Below are 23,704 nucleotides of genomic sequence, written 5' to 3' on the forward strand. Positions count from 1 at the left end.
TTGCTCAGTGACTTTGCATGCTGTGTCGCAGAGTATCAGCTCTGCTATTACCTTTTATCATATTGACTGAACATTTATCTGGACTTATATGCTATATTGCATTCAGATCATTAATACAATATTGCTTGCACAACCCACTGTGTCTGTAGTCTCTTTGACCTAGCCACTGGTGTCCAGTTGTATCCACTAGTATCGTGACAGGATACACAAGCCTTAAAAATGGATGCCGCTGGGTCAGAGACTTTAGAAGTGCGTGTTAAGAAGCTAAATAATATCACTGCCACTGTACACGCTGAAGTGCAGACACGGAAGAGCAGAATAGAAGGCCTAGAGGGGCAGACTAAATATGATATACAAGTGCTCAGTCAGACCCTTCAGGAATTGCGTGGCCGAGTTGCGGCTCTGGAGGCACAATCTCAGGCTTCTGTTCCTACCATCACCAAACTACCACCATTTAGGTTTGGTGGCGACCGAGACAAGTACCGTGGGTTTCTGAACCAGTGTCGTTTATACTTTGCTGCACATGTCACACAGTTTCCTACAGACCGATCCAAAGTATTGACTATCATCATGTTGCTGACTAATAAGGCCCTTGCCTGGGCAAACCCTCTGATAGAATCACAGGATGCATGTCTGAATGACTTCAATATGTTTATTGCCACCATGGGGCAGATGTTTGACGATCCGAACCGTGGCCTTACAGCTGAGACGGCCCTGCTGAATTTGCGTCAAGGTAAACGCCCAGTGACTGAGTATGCTATGGATTTTAGAAGGTGGGCTCAGGACACCACCTGGAATAGTGCAGCGAAGTACTCTATATTTAAGAAGGGGTTGTCCAGTTCTATCAAGGACGAGCTTGCACGTGCGGAGGCTCCCACTGCTCTAGGTGATTTCATCAATCACTGTATTCGCCTAGACGCTCGCATCTCCGAACGAAAACAAAAAGGTGGTCTGAGATGAACCGCAGCAATAAATCGCTTCTTCCTTTCCTTCCTAAGGAGATTCCGGACTCAAGTCCTCAGGAGTCCACACCTGAGCCGATGCAGGTAAATTCCCTACGAAGTCGAGTAAGTGACGAACGGAAGGAATTTCGCTTCAAGGAGAATTTATGTTTTTACTGTGGGAAGTCAGGACATTTTATTATCAACTGCCCCAATCGTTCTCGCAGAACAACCGCAGCCGTGGTAGAACGCGACTTCTCTGAATCATACTCCATGACTTCCGAATCAGGGCCACCCGAAATTGCAGCAACCACTCCTGATTATGACTTTTCAGATATGAACTCTGTTACATCCGAAACGATACTACCCATTAATGCTGTTATTCTATCTTCTGCAGTTTCATACCCTTGCAATAAGAAAAAAGATTCACATTGTTACCTTCCTATTAAGATCTGGATTGACTCCCGTTGGGTGAACAGTTCCGCCATGATAGACTCTGGGGCTAGCGGTAACTTCATGGACACTTCTTTTGCTAAGGAATATGGAATCCGATCACAGAGAAGAGTGTCTTCAATTCTGATGGAGACTGTGGATGGGTCCCCTTTGACCTCGGGGCCCGTAGACCAGCAGACTGAACCACTGAAGGTCCTCATGGGAGATGATCACCAGGAGAAATTGCCCTTCCTTCTGATTTCCTCTCCACATTTCCCTATTATCTTGGGTTTACCCTGGTTGCAGGCTCAAAATCCCATCACTGACTGGGAGACTAAGAGATTGCGCTTCCCAGCTAAAGAGGTAACTTCTGAGAAATCGACTGATCCATCTCCGGCCAACCCATCATCGGACCTAGAGTTACCGGCAGTTTATAAAGAATTTTCGGACGTGTGCGATAAAAAGAATGCAGATAAATTACCACCACACCGCTCTTATGACTGCCCAATCGAGCTTCTGCCTGCTGCTACCATTCCTTTTGGTAATATTTATCCATTGTCCGGTCCTGAGCTCAAGACTCTCAAAGAATATATCGACGAGAACCTGTCTAAGGGGTTTATACGCCCCTCATCCTCTCCAGCCGGTGCACCCATCTTTTTCGTTAAAAAGAAGGATGGATCCCTCAGACCCTGTGTTGATTACCGGGAAATTAACAAGGTAACCATCAAGAACCGCTACCCCCTGCCATTAATTCCGGAGCTTCTCGAGAGAGAGTTCGTCAGGCCAAGGTCTTTTCAAAATTGGACCTACGCGGGGCATACAATCTAGTCCGTATAAGACCTGGAGACGAATGGAAAACAGCATTTAGGTCTCGATATGGACACTTTGAGTATTTGGTCATGCCATTTGGACTTTGCAATGCCCCAGCAACGTTCCAACATCTCGTAAATTATATTTTCAGAGACATTCTTGATATTTTTGTCGTAATCTATTTGGATGACATTCTGATTTTTTCTAGCTCCATGGAGGAACATTAGCAACATGTCAAGACTGTCTTACAGCGGTTGAGGGAACACCAGCTGTACATCAAGCTGGGGAAATGCGAACTTCACAAGTCGGAGATTCAATTCTTAGGTTATGTAATTTCTCCACAGGGTCTGAGTATGGATAACAGCAAGATCAAGGCGATTCAGGAGTTGCCAATCCCCAAGAACGTCAAGGAGGTCCAACGTTTCATCGGGTTTGCTAACTTCTACAGACGTTTCATCAAGAACTTCTCTGACATCGTCTCGCCCATCACCCGGTTGACACAAAAGAAGACAGCATTTATTTGGTCCCTTCAAGCCCAAGAAGCATTCTCTCGGCTCAAGACCAAGTTCACGTCAGCACCAGTACTGATCCACCCTGACCCGGAACTCGCCTTCATTATTGAAGTGGATGCCTCAAACTGTGCCACCGAGGCTATACTGTCCCAAAGAACAGGTGAGAAGAATTTACTTCATCCTTGTGCTTTTCTTTCCAAGCGACTGTCTCCTGCCGAAAAGAACTACGATGTAGGAAATAAAGAATTACTGGCTATCATCGCCGCCTTCAAGGAGTGGAGACATCTTCTGCAAGGAGCCTCACAGCCGATCGTGGTCCTCACGGATCACCGCAACCTTGAGTTCATCAGGTCAGCAAGATGCCTGACCCCACGGCAGGCCCGCTGGAGTCTTTTCCTTAATCAATTCAATTTTACAATCTCTTATAGACCAGGTTCTCGCAATGGAAAAGCAGATGCTCTATCCCGGATGTTCTCCACTGACGCTGTTCCAGATGCTCCACCTAAGACCATACTTTCTGATTGCAATTTTGTAGGAGTCATTCAGAATCAAGATTTGCTGCAGGTCATCAAAGAAGCTTACAACTCTGATCTTTTCCTGTCTCAGCTATCTGATGAGGTAAGCCTTCTTTTTAGGAATGGAGTTTGGACCCGGGAACGGCGCCTCTACATTCCTGAAGCCGTGAGGTTAAGAGTGTTGAGATTGGTTCATGATTCCAAGGTTGCAGGGCACAGAGGAATTCAGAAGACTCAAGAATTCTTATCTCGCTTTTTCTGGTGGCCAGGTTTTCGGAAGGATGTCCAGAAGTACGTTTCATCTTGTGAGGTATGTGCCAAATTCAAGGTTCCACGTGCCTCCCCTACTGGTCTGTTACAGCCTTTGCCGGTGCCGTCTCGCCCGTGGGGATCCATTTCTATGGACTTTATTGTAGAACTGCCCCTTTCTGAGGGAAAGAGTACGATTTTGGTGGTGGTCGATCGCCTGACCAAGGCGGCCCATTTCATCCCTTGTTCCGGTTTACCCTCTGCGAAGGACACTGCTGACCTAATTATCCAGAACATCTTTCGCCTGCACGGGGTTCCGGATGAAGTTGTTTCTGACCGTGGAGTTCAATTTACTTCAAAGTTTTGGCGAAGCTTTTGTTCAGCATTAGGCATAGAAGTTAACTTATCTTCTGCTTTCCACCCACAGTCCAACGGGCAGACAGAACGTACCAACCAAACACTAGAGCAATACCTTCGCTGCTATGTTTGCCATTTGCAAGATGATTGGGTAAGGTTACTCCCCTTGGCCGAATTCTCTTATAACAACTCCCAGAGTGCCTCCACCAAACAGTCACCATTCTACGCTAACCTGGGATATCACCCTAGCATTCTTCCCAGATTACCGGTAGATACATCTTTACCAGCAGTTGCCGACAGGATCTCTTCACTTCAACAGAACCTTGAACTTCTGAAAGAGACTTTGGGTTCCGCACAAGAGAGGTACAAGAATGCAGCTGACAGATTTCGCAAACCAACACCAACATTTAAGGTAGGAGATTTAGTCTGGTTATCTACGAAGAATTTAAAGATGAAGATCCCTTCCCCTAAGTTGGGACAGAAGTACATTGGTCCTTATAGGATCAGTGGTCTGGTAGGTGCTGTTGCATGTCGCTTAAAACTCCCAAGAACACTGAAGATACATCCTGTCTTTCATACTTCCCTACTAAAGACTGTAGTACCAAATCCTTTTCCAGGACGTTCATCTCCTCCTCCCGATCCCGTTCTTGTGGATGGTCAAGAGCAGTTCATCGTTGAGAGGATTCTGGATTCAAGAATCTACAGAAATCGACTGCAGTATTTGATTAAATGGCAAGGCTATTCCTCAGAGGAGAATTCCTGGGAACCCGTGGATAATATTAACGCCTCCCGACTGATTGAGCAGTTCCATCAAAGGTACCCTGGCAAGCCTGGTTTAGGGTCGTCCGGAGGCCGTTCTTGAGGTGGGAGTAATGTCAGTATCTAGTCCTGGAATCTGTTTCTCTTGCCCTTAGACTTGCCCTTAGTTAACATGGATCTTGATGTTTCCACGTCGGCCATCTTGCTTCCTGCCAAAGCTGTATATAAAGCCAGCACCTGCTCTGATTCATTGCTTGTGTATTATGTATTGGACTTTGTGCCTCTGCAATCCCAAGCCTGGACTTACTATCCCTGTTGGTCCTCTCTTAACGGCGGAGTCCTCTGCCAACCTGCACGTCTGGATCCCTGCCTGCTGACCGAGTGATTGCTGAACACTTGACTTCAGGAACCTCTGCCTGACTACACCTGAAGTAAGAACTCCAGCCAGCTAGTGTGTTCCTCCGCTCTGCAAGAGTCTGTGTCTTGTGCCCGCATTGCTCAGTGACTTTGCATGCTGTGTCGCAGAGTATCAGCTCTGCTATTACCTTTTATCATATTGACTGAACATTTATCTGGACTTATATGCTATATTGCATTCAGATCATTAATACAATATTGCTTGCACAACCCACTGTGTCTGTAGTCTCTTTGACCTAGCCACTGGTGTCCAGTTGTATCCACTAGTATCGTGACACTCACTCTGTCTTTTGACAGTGTGGGAACTGCAGGTCTCTGACTAGCGGGGATGATCTCACGGCCAATCAGAAGCACTACGTCGGTGTTTCCCACGCTTCCACACAGCTTGGGAAACATCAGCTTTTGTGCTGTGCATGTTCGTCTATATTCGGCGATTTCATCGACGATTAAATTGGCGAATATTGCAAATTCAGCAATCGTGAACCAAACCGAACACTGAAATATTCGCTCTTCTCTAGTCAAGAACTTTTTGTGAACATTCTCTTACATATTAAATTACAGATTTCATGTAGTATTTTAGTGTGATCCTACTAAATTGTTTCAGCATAGTTTGTACTTAACAAATGGGAATTTGTACTATTTGTTTGCAGAACCATGGCTCTCTAATTTATCATATGGAAACAAGACCTGGTGGTTGGTGCAAGGAGAAAAAAGAACTGGAGTGCTTTGTGAAATGCCTTGTTCCAAACCCTTCCATCTGTTCTTTATTATCCTCCTTGAAGAAAATAGCAAGTGATATGAAAGTTGTCAAGGATCTAACATGTGAGTAAGGTTATCGCTCTCTTTTTAAATATAGGATATTAAATTAAATAAAGGTGTCAATATACAGTAAGTATTGCATTTTTAAAAGTTCAATTAATAATCGATCTATAGATGGCTAATGTCTGTGTCTTAATTATTTTTGAGAGGATTACACCTTACTAACACTCAGCTAAGAATAATCTTCAAACAACATCAAAACCAACAAACTGCAAAATCTTCATTGATTAAGCAAACCTAATCAAGTAAAATGATGAACCATAACCATAGTTACATAGGTTGAATAAAGACCCATCAAGTTCAACCTTTCTCCACCAACTGTACATTTCGTCACTAATCTAACTATAACCAGCAATGCTATGTGTATCAAGGAAATCATCCAGCCCTATTTTAAAAGCTGTTATAATATCTGCCATTACTAACTCTTGTGGTCGGCATTCCACAGTCTGACTGCTCTAACTGTAAATAACCCTTTTCTGTTTAGCAGTCGTAATTGCCTTTCTTCCTCCCATAATGAGTGCCCCCTAGTCCTCAGCACAGTTCTTGGAAGGAACAAGTCATATGCCAGTGTTTTGTACTGGCCACACAGATATTTATACATGTAAATGAGATCCCCTCTGAGGCGTCTTTTTTCTAAGCTAAACAAGCCCAACTTTTCCAACCTCTCTTCATATGAGAGGCCTTCCATCCCTTGTAATAATCTGGTTGCCCGTCGTTGAACTGATTCTAACTTCTGAATATCCTTTTCAAAATGTGGAGCCCAAAACTGTATCCCATATTCTAGATGTGGCTTCATCAGTGATTTATAAAGGGGTAGTAATACGTCGGGATCGCAGGATTTTATCTCTCTTTTATACATCCTAATATCTTGTTTGCTTTTGCTGCTGCTGCTTGACATTGAGTACTGCTGCTCAGCTTAATTGTAACGAGAATACAAAGGCCTTCTCTTGATCTGTAGTCCCGAGTAAACTCCCATTTAATGTATATGCAGCAATAGGATTACTCCGGAATAGGTGCATTACTTTACATTTATCTATATTAAATCTCATTTGCCAAGTGTTTGCCTATTCAGTCATCTTATTCAGATCGATTTGCAATATTGTAATGTCAAGGTCAGATTGTAATATCCTGCATAGTTTGGTGTCGTCAGCAAAGACTGACACTTTACTCTCAATCCCATCCATAAGGTCATTAATAAAGAGGTTAAAAAGAATCGGTCCTAGCACAGATCCTTGTGATACCCCACTACTGAATATATTCCATTTAGAGAACGTACCATTTATGACGATTCTTTGTTTCCTGTTATTTAGCTAGATCCTTACCCATCTGCATATAGTTTCCCCCAGTCCTTGCTTCTGTAACTTCAGTATAAGTCTGTTATGTGGTACTGTATCAAATGCCTTTGCAAAGTCCAGATAAATCACATCAGCCGCATCACCTACATCCAGATTTGTCCTCACCTCCTCATAGAAACCCAACATGTTAGTTAGACAGGACTTATTCTTCATGAATCCATGTTGGTTGTCAGTTATTATATTAATCTCTGCAATATATTTCTGCAGGTCATCTCTTTTTAATGCCCTCAAAAATTTTGCACACTACCGATATCAGGCTTACCGGACGGTAGTTGCCCGGGTCCACCTTCTTACCTTTCTTAAACATTGGTACCATGTGAGCCATCCTCCAATCTTGTGGCACCACCCCTGTTACAAGAGAGTCTAAGAATATGAGATACAGTGGTCTGTCAATTATTGAGCTCAATTCCCTCAGTATCCATGGATGAATGCCATCTGGGACAGGGGATTTGTCAATGTTTAAATTACTCAGACGTAAAAGTGGTGCTCATACTGCAAGCCACAGGCTGTAGAGGGGAGGGTCTCATGACCAGGATGTATGCCAGGCCCTAATAGAGATTAAGCAGAAGTAAGCTAAAATGGAGCTTTTTTGGGGGGAGTTAAGATCTAAAATGGTGGAATAAGGGAAGGTAGGAGGGATTTCGGTTCAAATTATGGTGGGAGTTAGTAAAAAGGGGTGTGAATGGGGCCATTTGATTGGTCAAGTGGACTAGGTATATAAGGGGGATTGGAAGGGGCAGGTACAGTCTATTAGTAAATCTGACTCAGGGACACAATACCGTGATGGAGGCTCTATTCCAGGACTTTACAAAGTGTTTCAAAAGAGGAAAAGGAAAGCCTGGGGAAGCTGTGGATAAGAAGGACGACCTCAGTGAGGGTAGAGCGGATAAAGCAGTATTTAGATAATTTCCTTGATAGGGAGGCAACATGTCTGTTGAAGGAGGGTTTTCGTTATGGTTTCAAGATCCCTTCAGCTGTGAAGGAAGTATTGGTTTTGGTTCAGAATTTGAGGTCTGCTATGGAGCAACCGGAGTTAGTTGGTCAAAAATTGGGTAAAGAAGTGGAGTTGGGCAGGTTGGCCGGTCCGTTTCGGGAATTACCATTACCGCGTTTAAAGATTTCTCCGTTAGGTTTGGTCCCAAAGAAGGAACCAAATAAGTATCGGTTGATACATCATTTATCGTACCCAGATGGGGAGTCGGTCAATAATGGCATTGATCCAGAGTTGGTCTCGGTGTTTTATGTGTCATTCGAAAAGGCGGTGGAGTGGGTAAGGCGGTATGGTCATGGTGCACTGTTGGCCAAGATGGACATAGAGGGGGCTTTTCAATTGTTGCAGGTTCATCCTGACAGTTTTCACCTGTTGGGATGTTTTTGGGAAGGACATTATTATGTTGATTGTTGTTTGCCCATGGATTGTTCTATCTCATGTGCATATTTTGAAAATTTTAGTTCCTTTTTTGAATGGGTGGTTCACACAGAGGCAGGCGCAGATTCTGTTATTCACTATCTTGATGATTTTTTGTGTATTGGACTAGCTGGGTCTCCAGTGTGTGCAATATTATTGCAAACGATTGAACAAGTAGCTGAGAGGTTTGGGATTCCTTTGGCCGCAGAGAAGACTGTGGGTCCAACTACCACTCTGTGTTTTCTGGGCATTGAGATAGATACGGCATTGATGGAATGTTGTTTGCCAGTTGAGAAGCTGGAGGATTTGAAAATGGTCATACACGAGGAGTTGAGAGCCCGCAAGATTCGGTTGTGCCAGTTGCAATCATTACTGAGTAAATTGAATTTTGCATGCAGGATTTTACACATGGGTAGAATATTTACCAGGAGGTTGGCTGTAGCAATGGCGGCCTACAACCAGACATAGCTGAAGGACACACTACTCAGCGTGAGCTGCACTCACACACAGAGACCTCTCAGACAGGCGTGAACAGTGCAGCAAACTGGGCACTAGCACTGAAAGGCTGCAGAGAGGCTCCGCTGTCTACTCCTATAGTGTTTGCAACCAACGTATATGGATACGGATGGATGCACAGTGCACACTAATAGGAGAATGAAAAATGAGCAGCAAAAAAATAAAAATATGTATGAGGCAGTGACAAGCTGAGCGTCCTACAACCAGACGTGGCTGCAGGACACACTACTCAGCGTGAGCTGCACTCACACAGACCTTGCAGACAACTGTGAACACTGCTGCAAGGCAAAAGAAAGCTACAGTGGTGGATTATGTAGCCTGAGTAAAGCACACTATGATTGTGAAAATCGCTATCTCTAACTGTCCCTCACAGTCTTGAACAGCAGCCTGTCCCTAACTGAATTCACAGCAGAGTGAACCAGAAATGGCAGCTGTGGCGGCTTTTATAGTGCATCATGACATAATTTCAGCAGCCAATCACAGCCATGCCATTAGCTAACATGCCTACATGCCTAACAGGATGTGCCCACACTTCTGAGGATTGTCATTGGCTGAATCAAATCAAACTGGCTCATAGCATTATGGGAACTTCCGATTCCGGTATTCGATATGCTAAAAGTATCAGAACTCAGTATCGGAATTCCGATACAGTGAATATCGGACGATACCCGATACTTGCGGTATCGGAATGCTCAACACTACTTGTCAGCTTATTCTCCCCCTGTGGTGAATTTGATGCGTCATTTGGTACTTCAATGCTTGCATTTGAATGTATGGTTGAGGGTGAAGCATGTCCCAGGAGTCAAAAACTCGATTGCTGATGCAATTTCTCGCTTTCAGTGGGGTCTGTTTCGGAAGCTGACGCCAGAGTCGGAGCAGCATGGAACACAATGGTCGTCGAGCTTATGGAATCTGGTATCGGATCAGCAATGAGGTTAATTGCGGCATCGGTGGCTCCTGGGACATGGCATTGATATAATTCAGTGTGGGACCATTGGTGTAGGTTGAAGTCGAGTACAGGGAGTTGTCAGTCAGATGAAGATAGTATGGATCTGTTGTTATACATGATCGGCAGGTCATGTGAGAAAGGGAAGGAGTGTCGGTGTCAAATGATCGAATGACAGCAATGGCATTTTTATTCAAATTGTCTGGCGTGGAAGACGTTACCAAGGCTTTTGTGATATGACAAGCATTGAAGGGGAACAGGAAAGGAAGGGCGATTTGGGATTGGAGGCATGCGATCTCATTTCATATGTTGGGTAGACTGTTAGCACTGTTGGAGAATGTGTGTCTGTCTAAATATGAGACTTTGCGGTTTCAGATGGCTTTTAGTTTAGCTTTCTTTGGCGCTTTTTGAATAAGCGAATTAGTGAGTAAGAATTGTTGTCATCAAGGGGGTTTGCAATTCCATAATGTGGTATGTGAACCCAGAGTTATCCATTGTATACTTCCAAGGTCGAAGACAGATATCTATAGAAAGGATTGTATGGTGGAACTGTGGGTGGAGGAAGGATTAATGGAGTGCCCAGTATATAGAACGTCTCAATTTTTGTTGGTAAGGGGCTGTGCCAGGGGTTCTTTGTTGATTCATCAGGATGGTCTGACTTTGTCTAAATTCCAGTTTATAGCCATATTCAGGAGGTGCTTAGGTTCGATTGGCATGGATGATTCAAAATTCGGGTCCCATTCATTTCATATGGGGCAGCGACAGAAGAGTCATGATGTTGTGCCAGATCAGGACTGGGCTCCCTGACACTTTATCCCTACCCCTACCCCTTCTTGTAGCAATTACCCAGCTGCTTACTTCCCTTTTCTGATTTTCCACACCTCCACCCTCCTCCATATCACTTGCCCCAGCCAGCACAAGCTCAGTAAGCTTAAAACTCCTCTCCAGGTTTGCAATGCTCCTGAGTGTTGCCAGCTGCATATTTAGATCCATTACCTGGGCTTCCAAACATGTAACTCGCTTGCATCGAGTGCAGACATATTCATCCTCAAATGGCTGTTCAAGGCATACATACATCTCACAAGATGCACACCTGGTGGCATTTTCCATAAAGCACATATTCAATTAAGAGAACCGTACAGATAAAAGCAGAACAAAATTAGACAGTTGAAGCTAGTAAGAAAAACACCAAACTATGCTCTTGTGTTAAACTATGAATTTGCATTTAACTATGGACTTATCTGCAGTCTCGGACTTAATGACAGCCCTCACGCCGCTCAGCAGCCCTCGCTTAGTGTCTGAAACTTGTAGTCCTCTCAGCAGCACTGCACAGGTTTCTCTGCTGGAAAGTTCTTTAACAAACACTTACCTCACAGATGTCTGATCACATGCACCAATCACAGCCTCCCCCCCCTTTTTTTTCTTAAAACAGGCTCTAACCCTCCCCCAGACAATCAACACAGCTAATTCCCCAACATTACCACAGTTACACAGTTATTACAACTATGAAATTGCTTTTAACTATGGACTTATCTGCAGCCTCAGACTTAATGACAGCCCTCGCTCCACTCAGTTTATCTATTTTTACATCTGACAATATCAGATTTTTTCTACTTAAAGGGCTTGTTCACCTTTGAGGCTGTTTCTTTTTGTTACTTATGTAAGGAGGAAGACCGGGCTGCAGGTACCTTTATGGAGCTGGGTCCGGAACTGTCAAGGCTGCGTCCCATGTTGCCCGGGAGAAAGAATAGGGGACTGGACAGGTCCCATGACCCAGAAGCAGGGGGCCCGGGTGGAAGGGAATTTAAGCAGAAAGTATGCAAAGGGAGGCAGAGTGTCCTGCCTTCAGGATGAGTGCAGCAGGGAGAGCAGCATGCTCCACGCCCTTAGTGCTGGTGCTGTGACAGACAGCAGCTGACACTTCCCAATACTGCTAATGGGATAGAGAGGATAGAGAGTGCCGTGCGCCCAGTGACGTCAATACCATGCACGTGAAGAGAAGTGAGGGACAGTAATCTACTGTCCTTTCTACCGGACAGTGCATATCCTCCCACGTTTAACCCCAGGATTGCCGCAGCTCTTATTACTTTGGCTGTACAGGCTCATGGACTAGGGGCTCAACAGGTAAAACCGAAGACCGCCTGTTGCCGCCAGAAGTTGGACCTTTGCCTGTGGAACCCCATCTGAGGACATTTTTCCGTCCGTTGCTGGTACTACGACCCTCAACGGATCATCTACGGCTGAGGAAACCACGGACATGATAAGTTTCCTAAGTGAACTATTGCTACGTTGCCATGTTACTTTATCTGTTCCCCATTTAACTTTTTATCTCCCTGCAAGGAGTACCTCCACTGTAAAATTAAATTGATAACCCTTGTGTGGCGCCCCTGAGGCTTCTGTCGCCACAGAGGTACTGCACCTTCTCCTAAGGTGTAGTGTCCCACCATCCAGGTAAGGTGGGAACTCCTGACCACGCTCCACACCTGCATTCCACACACAGGATAGTTCAGTGGGGCCACCTAACAGCTTCAGGCTGGGGGTTAGCCGAGCACCCCTCATGGAACCCTGCTTCGTAACACGAGATGTGGTGGGAGGCGGGTGGAGTGAGATGATACAAAAGAGTGGGAAGAGTGAGAGTTAGTTGGTTAGTTGGAGAGAGAGAGAGAAGAGTGAAGATGGGTGTCTGAAGGATGTGCTGCAGCAGGTCCCAGTGATCTGGGCTGCTGGTACGAGAAAGACCAGAGAAAGAGACTGATAAGATTGATAACCTAACCTTCCATAAAAGAGATAGAACAGATCGGAACGAAGGAGAATAGAAGGACGGTGGGAAGCTCGTTGAAGAAAGATATAGAACCCTTCCTGTCCAGAGCGCATAGGCCGGGGCCCAGTCCCCGAGGTTGATTGGATCTTTATGTCCGGCAACAGACATCGGAGGAGTAGTGAGCCACTAACGCCTTGCTCCCATCATAGACTTGGGACACAACAGCAACTGAATAGAAAGCCGGGATGCAGTGAGTAGTCCCCGAAGCAGGCTACAGCTGTCTGTCATACAAGTAGAGACTAGGAACACCTAGAGAGAGGCATTCCAGGGTAACTAAGTGCTGGAGTGCTTCGCACCTAAAGGCGCATTGGAGGAGTCGTTCAGTGAAGGTACATATTGGCGGAGTGTGGAAGGGAGAACCCTATCTGGCCTGGAGGTTGGCTGGAGCCCTGACCTGGAGAACACAGTACGGAGGCAGGCGTGTGTGTGAACTGCAAACAGTGAGTAAAGCCTTGGAACCGCACACCCTGGTGTCCTCCAGTTATTCCAGCACCTGGGTAACAACATCTATACCATTCTGCGCCTCTCCTCATCCATTGCACCTACACTGCCCTGGGACTACAGCTCCACCTATGGGGAGCTACACCATCTTTGCTGCACCACACCATCAGTCCCAGCGGATCTGCATGCAGCGTCTTACTTGCCAAACACCACGGGTGGCATCACGAACTATTCTAATAGACTTTAACACCATTAACATCACCGCCATTGATATTGGGCATCCAGGGCCACGGACCGGGTCACCGCTGCTGTGACACATTCCCGCCTTGACACTGGCCCAATACCAAGTACCCTGCTGGCCTGGGTGTGTGAGGACGACCCACTTGCACTGCCTTCCTTGTGTCACTGTATCCCGCAACCTGCTTACATTTGGCATAGTCGGCAGGATGCAGTCCACTGGTGCAGAGGCGGCAGACCAAGCGATCATGAGTGCCCCAAGGGCCAGCTTGCCGCTGGGGCCATGATCAGCAATCTCCCAAAGTTTACAGGGAGCAATTCAATGCTGTGGGACTGGATGGAGCAGGTTAAAGCATGCTAAGGATACAACCCATGACCCCCGCTATGCAGGCAGAGATTGACGTGATGGCCCTAGATGGGGAAGCTAGATGTTCCATCATTTTCCGGACCCAAATGATCCGAACACTTTCACCAAGGTTTTGCAAATTTTGGAAGAGATGCATGGGGACCCCACAGATGTCGGAGAAATGTGGATGCACTTCTTTAGACGCATCAAGAGGGAGGGGGAATCCATGACCCAATATATGAACGTGTTACAAGAGGTCCACACAGTGATCACCAAGCGGAATGAGTGGGCGTGGGGCCTCCTGACGTGATTTTGAGAGACAAACGTAGCAGGTCTCAGGGATGCACTGCTTAAGCAGGTCTTGTGGGAACACTTGCATGTTAATCTGCACATTTTTTTTGGAGATCAGGACAGAGGCACCCGCATGCGAGCTGGAGCAGGGGACGGCAGCCTCAGCAGGGATAGTCCGACGTGTGGAGGTACCCGCTTCACCCGCAGCTGAACCAGGATGGGTCAGAGATATCCAGAAGGCAATACAGGAAATGCGGGAAGAGTGGTCTGGCCTCAGAAAAGTCTCCCCTGTGGCTCCGAACCCTTCCAGAGACAGAACTGACCTTGAGGACCGCTTACCCACTTTACCAAATTCGCTGTGGTGACTATGACCCGGGATCAGACTGCCGAGTCAGCTGCACAGGCTTTCTTTCAGGACTTCATCTGGGTGTACGGTTGTCCAAAGAGGATTAATTCCAACCAAGGCGCTTGTTTCCAAGGCCTAGTGATGGAGGAGCTCCACCACTTATACCAGATCAAGAAGTCCAGGACAATGCCCTATCATCCGCAATTGAATGGTGCCTGTGAGCGTTTCAACCGGACGTTGATTCAGATGTTGAGAACATTAGAAGAAGATAGGAAAGTCCATTGGCCTGAGTACATGGCTGAAATGGTCTCGGTATACAACAATCGGGTGCACAGTACAATTGGATATATGCCGTACACCCTGCTGGTCGGGCGAAAAGGATGGGAAATTGCAGAGTTGGAATTGGATCTAGAAGAAGACTTAACACAGACGGGGATGTCTTCTTGGGTTCGTGAACATCGACTACAGTTGCAGACTCTTCATCTGCTGGTGCAGACTAAGTTAAGAGAATTTGAAAACTGTGAAGTGATGCCCCTTCGAGGGACAGCTCTCAAGGCCGGAGACCGAGTATTGGTCCGAGACAAGCGACCTTGAGGCAAGTTAGAACATTGATGGGAAAAGACTCTGTATCGAGTGAAAAGCTGAATTGGATCCAAAGGTCCCGTCTATGAAGTTCAACCCGAAGGGGAAGAAGAGGTGCCTACCCGAATAGTCCACCGATATATGTTGCGTCTTGCCTTTCACAAGATACCAAAGGAGGGGAGAGAGCACCAAGTGTCCCTGAAATGCCAGGATGAGGAAAAACCACTTGCCTCGTTCTCTGTCATGGATGGCTCGTCACCCACCAGTACAGGAGAAGTACGTGAGCCTGAAACTCCTGAGATGGCTGCTCCATTGAACCCGGGTGTAGCCCCATCCTCTACCATTCGACCCGACTTACGCCGTACCGAGCGGACGACAGCTGGAATATCTCTCACTCCTTATGAACAAGAACAATTTATTTGGCAGCGGATCGTTCGAGAGATGGAGGAGTTTCAACGTCTACTGGAGGAACTCTCGCCTGTGAAATAGTGAGCTAAAGGAGAAGGGGAGTGTAAAGCGGAAGACAGGGCTGCTGGTACCTGTACCGAGCCGGGTCCGGAACTGTCGAGGCTGTGTCCTATGTTGCCCACGGGAAAGAATAGGGGATCGGACAGGTCCCATGACTGATAAGGAGGGGACCTCAGTGAACCGGAAGTTAAGCAGAAAGTGTGCAAAGGGAAGCAGAGTTTCCCACTGTTAGGAGGAGTGCAGCAGGGTGAGCAGCACGCAGCGCACCCTGAGCGCTTGCGCTGCAATGGATTGCAGCTGACAATTCCTTGTACCACTAGTGGGATAGAGAAGATAGAGAATGCCGCGCACCCAGTGACAGTCAATACCGCGCACGTGCAGAGAAGTGAGGGGCGACTACAGGACAGTAATCTACGGTCATTTGTACTGGACAGTGCATATCCGCCAACATTTAATCCACAAGCCACAAGAATAATGAAATATCATGCAGCAATATATAATTAAGTGATATACAAGTAAACCCTAGGTATAAATGACCCAGAGCATGCTTACTTTTACATGAATGTATTTTGACGCTAAAAGTATTTTTAGTAATTGGATTTCATTAAAAATTTTCCTCCATTTGCATTCTATGTTGCAGAATTCAGTTAACTGAGATTTAAAATTGAGTGGAGTCAATCAATGGAAAATTCACTTTCAGTCAAATGTCCTGAAACATGCAAGACCTCACAAATTTGAACACTGCGATTCAATCAGTCAAAAATAAAAATGAGGGAATATCACACACTGCTGTGCGCTAATAATAGCCAGGCAGGCTTCCACATAATGCAATGCAGGTATCACATCAAATTGTCTAGCACAGCTAATCACGTAGGCCATCTCAGCAAGAATAAAAGACAGGGGGCAGAGGGACCGGTGTGTTTAACCTTCACACATTGCTCATAACTTCAGGTACTAAACTCCAGCTCCAATATGTTTTTTGTTTGATGATATGTTATGGTTAATGGTTTATTGCGCTGCTGCTATATATAGCGTGGAATCTCCTAATGATTTAATAGTCTATTTTTTAGCCTTCTTCTCAATTGAATGGAATATAGTCTCTTTTTTAATTTTGATGCTTTTTACCTTAAAAATGATTTTCATCGTGAGCAATAAACATAATAGGAAAAAAGAGCTTTCCAACTCCAGATGACTATTTTCTGGGATTTTGTGCAATAATATGGATATGTGGCTTTTGTGCAATCAGTAAGAATTTATTTCAAATGATTCGTCAAATTATGTATCTACTTATTCACTGGCCACCTACCTGTTGCAAAATTTATTTACATATTCCGGTCTCTCTATTCTCCTCCTTTTCTGCACCTTTCTTATGTTTTAAATACGATGATCAAATAAAATGTAATTTTTTTTAACAAAAAATTCTTTGAGACCATTTCTTCTTTGAGCTTAGTAATATAACTACCTATGGTCATTTTGTTGTATTAGAATTTGGTAATGATAAGTGGATTTGCGCTTGTATATGGGTTTATCACTATATTAGAACATTAGTTTTTTATTAAAATAAAAAAGTATTTATTTCCATTTTCCCATTAGGGTTAGAGTTAGGATAAAGTGAGATGGGCTGGGGCTAAAGTTAGAGTTAGGGTTAGGGTTGTGGCTAGAGTTAGGGTTAGGGATGGGATTAGGGTTAGGGTTGGGATTAGGGTTGAGATTAGGGTTAGGGGTGTGTTGGGGTTAGTGTTATGAATAGGGTTGGGATTAGGGTTAGAGGTGTGTTGGGGTTAGGGTCAGAGTTAGAATTGGGAGGTTTCCACTATTTAGGCACATCAGGGAATCTTCAAATGTGACATGGCATCCAATCTCAATTCCAGACAATTCTGCATTGAAAAATTCAAACAGTGCTCCTTCCCTTCCGAACTCTGCCGTGCGACCAAACAGTGGTTTACCCCCACATATGGGTTATCGGCGTACTCAGTACAAATTGCACAACTTTGGGGGTCTAATTGGGGGTATAATTTCTCCTGTTACCCTTGTGAAAATAAAAAATTGAGAGCAAAAATATCAGTTTTTTGAAAATAAAATGATTTTTTATTTTCATGGCTCTGCGATATAAATTTTAATGAAACACTTGGGGGTTCAAAGCTCTCACAACACATCTAGATAAGTTCCTTTGAGGGTTTATTTTCCAAAATGAGGTACTTGTTGGGGGTTTCTACTGTTTAGGCACATCAGGGGCTCTGCAAACGCAACATGACACCTGGAGACGATTCCATCAAAATCTGCATTCCAAAACATCACTACTTCCTTTCTGAGCCCTGACATGGCCCCAAACAGTAGTTTTTTTCCCCACATATGGGGTATCACTCAGGACAAATTGGACAACAACTTTTTTGATCCATTATCTCCTGTTACCCTTGTGAATATAAAAAATTGGGGGCTAAAAAATAATTTTTGTGGAAAAAAAATTATTTTTTATTTTCACGGCTCTGCGATATAAACTTTATTGAAACACTTGGGGGTTCAAAGTCCTCACAACACATCAAGATAAGTTCTTTTGCTGGTCTATTTTCCAAAATGGGGTCACTTGTTGGAGGTTTCTACTGTTTAGGTACATCAGGGGATCTGCAAATGCAACATGACACCCGCAGACCATTCCATCAAAGTCTGCATTCCAAAACGGCGCTCCTTCCCTTTCTAAGTTCTGCCATACACCCAGACAGTGGTTCCTCCCACATATGGGGTATCAGCGTACTCAGGACAAATTGCACAACAACTTTTGGGGTCCAATTTCTCTGGTTACCCTTGGGAAAATAAAAAATTGGGGGCTAAAATATCATTTTTGTGGAAAAGAAATTATTTATTTTCACGGCTCTACATTATAAACTTTAGTGAAACACTTGGGGGTTCAGAGTGCTCACCACAGATCTAGATAAGCTCCTTGCGTGGTCTAGTTTTCAAAATGAGGTCACTTGTTGGGGGTTTCCACTGTTTAGGCATATCAGGGGCTCTCCAAACGTGACATTGTGTCGGATCTCAATTCCAGCCAATTCTGTACTGAAAAAGTCAAACGGTGCTCCTTCCCTTTTGAGCTCTGCCCTGCGCCCAAACAGTGGTTTACACTCACATATGGGATATCATCATATTCATGAAAAATTCCAAAAAAAAATTATGGTTCATTTTCTCTTTTTACACTTGTGAAAATAAAAAAAAATGGTTCTGAAATAAAATGTTTGTGAAAAAAAAAAGTTAAATGTTCATTTTTTTCCTTCCACATTGCTTCAGTTTCTGTGAACTCGTAAAGGGTTAATTAACTTTTTGAAAGTGGTTTTGAGCACCTTGAGGGGTGCAGTTTTTAGAATGGTGTCATTTTTGGCTATTTTATGTCATGTACATCAAGTAACTTCAAATGTGATGTGGTCCCTAAAAAAATGGTTTTGTAAAATTTGCTGTAAAATGAGAAATCGCTGGTCAACTTTTAACCCTTATAACTTCCTAACAAAAAAAAATTGTTTCCAAAATTGTGCTGATGTAAAGTAGACATGTGGGAAATGTTATTTATTAAGTATTTTGTGTGACATATCTCTCTGATTTAAGGGCATAAAAATTAAAAGTTTGAAAATTGCTAAATTTTAAAATTTAGTGTCATATTTCTGTTTTTTTTCATAAATAAATGCAAGTCATATTGAAGAAATTTTACCACTATCACGAAATACATTATGTCACAAAAAAACAGTCTCAGAATCAGCGGGATCCATTAAAGCGTTCCAGAGTTATCAATGTACCACAACTCCAGAGTCTGCTAAATCTTTCTAAAAGTCTTTTGCAGTCAAGAGGGCATTCTGATTTTCCTCTCTAGCAGTCCTACAAGCAGCTCTCACTAAAATTTTTGCAAACCTTACATTAACCCCCACTGTTCCTGTTAACTACAATTTCTTAATTCAAATTTAAACTGAGAAAAGGGCAACTTAAAGGGAATCTGTCACCCTTTTTTTCGACTATTTTGTTATGACTATTTTCGAGGAATGGCTTAAACAGAGGGACACTCCATACCTCTGTGACGGAATGCAGGCATGGGGACCTATTTATAAAAGTCTATATTTTGGCGTTAATGGGGATCAGAAACAAAAGAGCCACCTTCACAGAATGCAGCCGTAGTGCTGCTGAAGGTGGCTTCTGGAACAGTTAATGTAAGGTCTGGAAGACCAAGAAAAATTTTAGTGAGAGCTGCTTGTACGATTGCTAGAGAAAAAAATCAGAATGCCCGCTTGACTGCAAAAGACTTTTAGAAAGATTTAGCAGACTCTGGAGTTGTGGTACATTGATCTACTGTTCAGAGGCACCTGCACAAATATGGCCTTCATGGAGTTTGGGTTGTGTTGCAGCCAATGGTACAGTGCACATTTCACAGGTAGAGGGAAGAATGGATTCAATGAAATTTCAACAAACTTTGTAAAGTCCTGTGGACCGATGAGGTTAAAATAGAACTGTTTTGCCACAATAATCAAAGGTGTGTGTTGAGAAAAAAAGGACACAGAATTTTAATGAAAGAACATTTCGCCAACCATTAAGTACAGGGGTGGATCAATCATGAATTGTGGTTGTGTTGCAGCCAATGTCTCAGCAAACATTTCATGGGTAAAAGTAAAAATGGATGTAATGAAATTTCAACAAATTCTTGATGCAAATGTAATAACCTGCAGGAACGCAGGATGCAGTCACGCACGAAGAAGCAGAGTTAGGGTTTATTTACAGGGATGTTAGGGTCTAATTCTCCAACGTTGGCACCGTCAACAGCTGCACATGCAGTTTCTCAAGTCTCTGTCCAGGATGAAGAAATGGCCTCCAGGGAAAGCAACAGGATGCTGGGCAGTGAGAGTGGGTCCTGCTCTCACCACTCTTAGTCACAAGTCCACACTCAGAACGTGTCACCGTAGGAACGATGCCATGCTCCTCGGTCAGTCCAGCTACTACTCTCAGGGATCAGGTCTGTCACTGTGCACGCCGGGCCTGCAGGCACTAGCATCTGTCTCAGGCTTGTCAGTGGAGTCTCCTCTGGTCATGGAGGCTGGCGGGTCCACGTTCACACAAAGGGCGCTCACCACATACTGTCTGTCTCAGTCCTCAGCCGGATGGCCCTTTCGAGTATGCGGTCAGTCTTGGGCAGAGAGGGTGCGGCACTCACTGTCTCATAGTGTACGGCACCTGGCTTAACTTCAATCACTCCGCTCTGCTGACACGGCTCCACTCTGCTGAAATGGCTCTGCACACTTCGCTCTGCTGAGATGGCTCTGCAAGCTCCGCTCTCCACTACTGGAATGACTAATCCCTTCTGCACCACAGCTTCTATTCTGGACAGCAGCAGCATGACCTGTCACAGGGCCAGCACACTCGAGTCGGGGAAGCAGAGCACCCTCCCCTCTGCTCTGCACGCTGCACTTACTTAGCACCAACCTCTCCTGCAGCGCATGCTTTTCCTTTCTCTCCTCCTGTATCAGCGTGCTCTCCTTAGGCCCTCTCCACCCCTCCTGTCAGCAGGAATCTCCACCTCTCTTCTGCTTCCCTCCTGCAGCAGGGGAAGGTCTGCCTCCCTCAGGCTTCCCCCGGAAAAAAAGGATGCAGCCCTTCCAGTTCCGGACCAGTCATGCAGGTACCCACAGTCCTGTTCACATCCTTACACAAACATAACCACATCTTCAAAAAAAGCTAAAGTTTAAAAGAGGATGGCTTCTACAAATGGATAATGATCCTAAACACAATGTCAAAATTCACAATAGACTACCTCAAAAGGTGCAAGCTGAAGGCTTTACAATGGCCCTCACAGTCCCCCAATCTGAACATCACTGAAAATCTGTGATTAGACTTCAAAATAACAGTGCATGCAAGATGACCCAGGAATCTCACAGAACTGAAAGCATTTTCAAATGAGGAAAGGATGGAAATCCCTCAAACAAAAATTGAAAGACTCTTGTCTGGCTACAAAAAGCATTTACAAGCTGCGATACTTGCAAAAGGGGTCCTAATAGGTACCATGCAGGGTGCCCAAATTTTTGCATCACCCTAATTTCCTTTTTGTAAATTTTAAAATGTAAAAGATGAAAGAATATTTTTTTTTGCATAACCCCTTTCCGACATCGGGCGTACATTTACACGAATGTCGGACTCCCTCCCTTCAATGTGGGCTCCGGCTGTGAGTCCACTTCTTTCCCAGGACATGTCATCTGTTTTGAACAGCTGACATGTGCCCGCAATAGCCGCGGGTGGAATCGTGATCCACCCGTGGCTAATAACTAGTTAAATGCTGTTGTCAAACTCTGACAGCGGCATTTAACAAAAGTTTACGGCAATCACGCCGGAAATACGCCAACCGGAGACCCATGTCATGTGATCGCTGGTCACTGCCATGTTGGTATGACAACCGGAGGTCTCCTGGAGACCTCTATGGTTGTCAGTGACAGCTTGCAAAAAAGTGCAATTCCACAACTGTTTTAGGCCTGTTTCACACTTGCTTTTTTTTGCAGCGCGTTTTTCCCGCAAAAAAACGCATTGAAAAACGCATACAAAAGCATACAACTGCTGCGTTTTTTTCAAGCATTTTTATGAGCATGCATGAAAAAAACGCAGCGTTTTTATGCGTTTGTATGCGTTTTTAGTGCGTTTTTACCACGTTTGCGGTTTTTTCCAACATTAGGTGGCCCCTCACACTAACCCAAACCATGACTTTACTAACCCTAACCCTGACCCTAACCCTAACCCTAACCCTAACCCTGACCCTAACCCTAACCCTAACCCTAACCCTTAACCAAACCATACTTAACCCTAACCCTGACCCTAACCCTTAACCAAACCATACTTAACCCTAACCCAAACCCTAACTAACCTTAACCCTAACCCTAACCTTAACCCTAACCCTAACCCTGACCCTAACCCTAACCCTTAACCAAACCATACTTAACCCTAACCCTGACCCTAACCCTTAACCAAACCATACTTAACCCTAACCCTAACCCTGACCCTAACCCTAACCCTAACCCTAACCCTGACCCTAACCCTTAACCAAACCATACTTAACCCTAACCCTGACCCTAACCCTGACCCTAACCCTAACCCTAACCCTGACCCTAACCCTTAACCAAACCATACTTAACCCTAACCCTGACCCTAACCCTAACCCTAACCCTGACCCTAACCCTTAACCAAACCATACTTAACCCTAACCCTGACCCTAACCCTAACCCTAACCCTGACCCTAACCCTAAACCCCCTTAACTAACCCTAACTTTACCCAAACCCCTAAATTCCATTGTCTAAACTAATGGTAAAAAAAAAAACGCATGTGCAAAAAAACGCATACATAAGCATGCCAATGCGCACATATGCTCACCATAGACTTATAATGGGTGTCTTGCTGTAAAAAAACGCATTGCGCGCGCATGCGTTTTTTTGAGGCAAATCGGACGCACAAAAAATGCAACAAGTTGCATTTTGTGCGCCCGAGCGCATACCGCAAAAAAACGCATGCGCGGTAAAACGCGTACAAACGCATGTGTATGCGCACATAAGCGCATCCCATGCAAAGTATAGGAAAAAAAAACGCATGCGCTATTTAGCGCTAAATTACCGCGAAAAAAAACGCAAATGTGAAACCAGCCTTAGGTTTTTTTTAACCATGTTCTCCAAATGCTAAAACTGACCTGCATTTATGATTCTTCAGGTCATTATGAGTTCATAGATACCAAACATGTATAGGTTGTTTTTTATTTAAGTGGTGAAAAAAAAATCAAAGTTTGTTAAAAAAAATAAAACATGTCATCCAATGTGTCTTGAATGCTGCAGCCAGGATCATATTCCTCGCCAATCGATACACCGATGCCTCTACCTTGTGCCAGTCATTACACTGGTTACTCATCCACTCCAGAATCCAGTACAAACTTATTACCCTCACCCACAAAGCTCTCCATGGCTCAGCACCTCCATATATCTCCTCCCTTGTCTCAGTCTACCACCCTACCCGTGCCCTCCGTTCTGCTGGTTACCTGAGGTTAGCATCCTCAATAATCAGAACCTCCCACTCCCGTCTCCATGACTATACACGTGCTGTGCCAATTCTTTGGCATGCACTTACAGGTCAATACGATT

General features: G+C 44.6%; 1 long non-coding RNA gene across 1 annotated transcript in view; it reads left to right on the forward strand.

The window, feature by feature from the left end:
* The window catches only part of LOC141089003 (uncharacterized), a 48,492-nt gene that overhangs the window by 21,363 nt on the left and 3,425 nt on the right, over positions 1-23,704 (forward strand). The window contains exon 3 of the long non-coding RNA XR_012232126.1: positions 5,643-5,814. This is a non-coding gene — a long non-coding RNA (uncharacterized lncRNA). The remainder of the gene's footprint in view (positions 1-5,642; positions 5,815-23,704) is intronic.

This window comes from Dendrobates tinctorius, unplaced genomic scaffold, assembly GCF_039654945.1.
Source record: "Dendrobates tinctorius isolate UK_male_01 unplaced genomic scaffold, ASM3965494v1 ptg000043l, whole genome shotgun sequence".
Classification (NCBI taxonomy): Eukaryota; Metazoa; Chordata; class Amphibia; order Anura; family Dendrobatidae; genus Dendrobates; species Dendrobates tinctorius.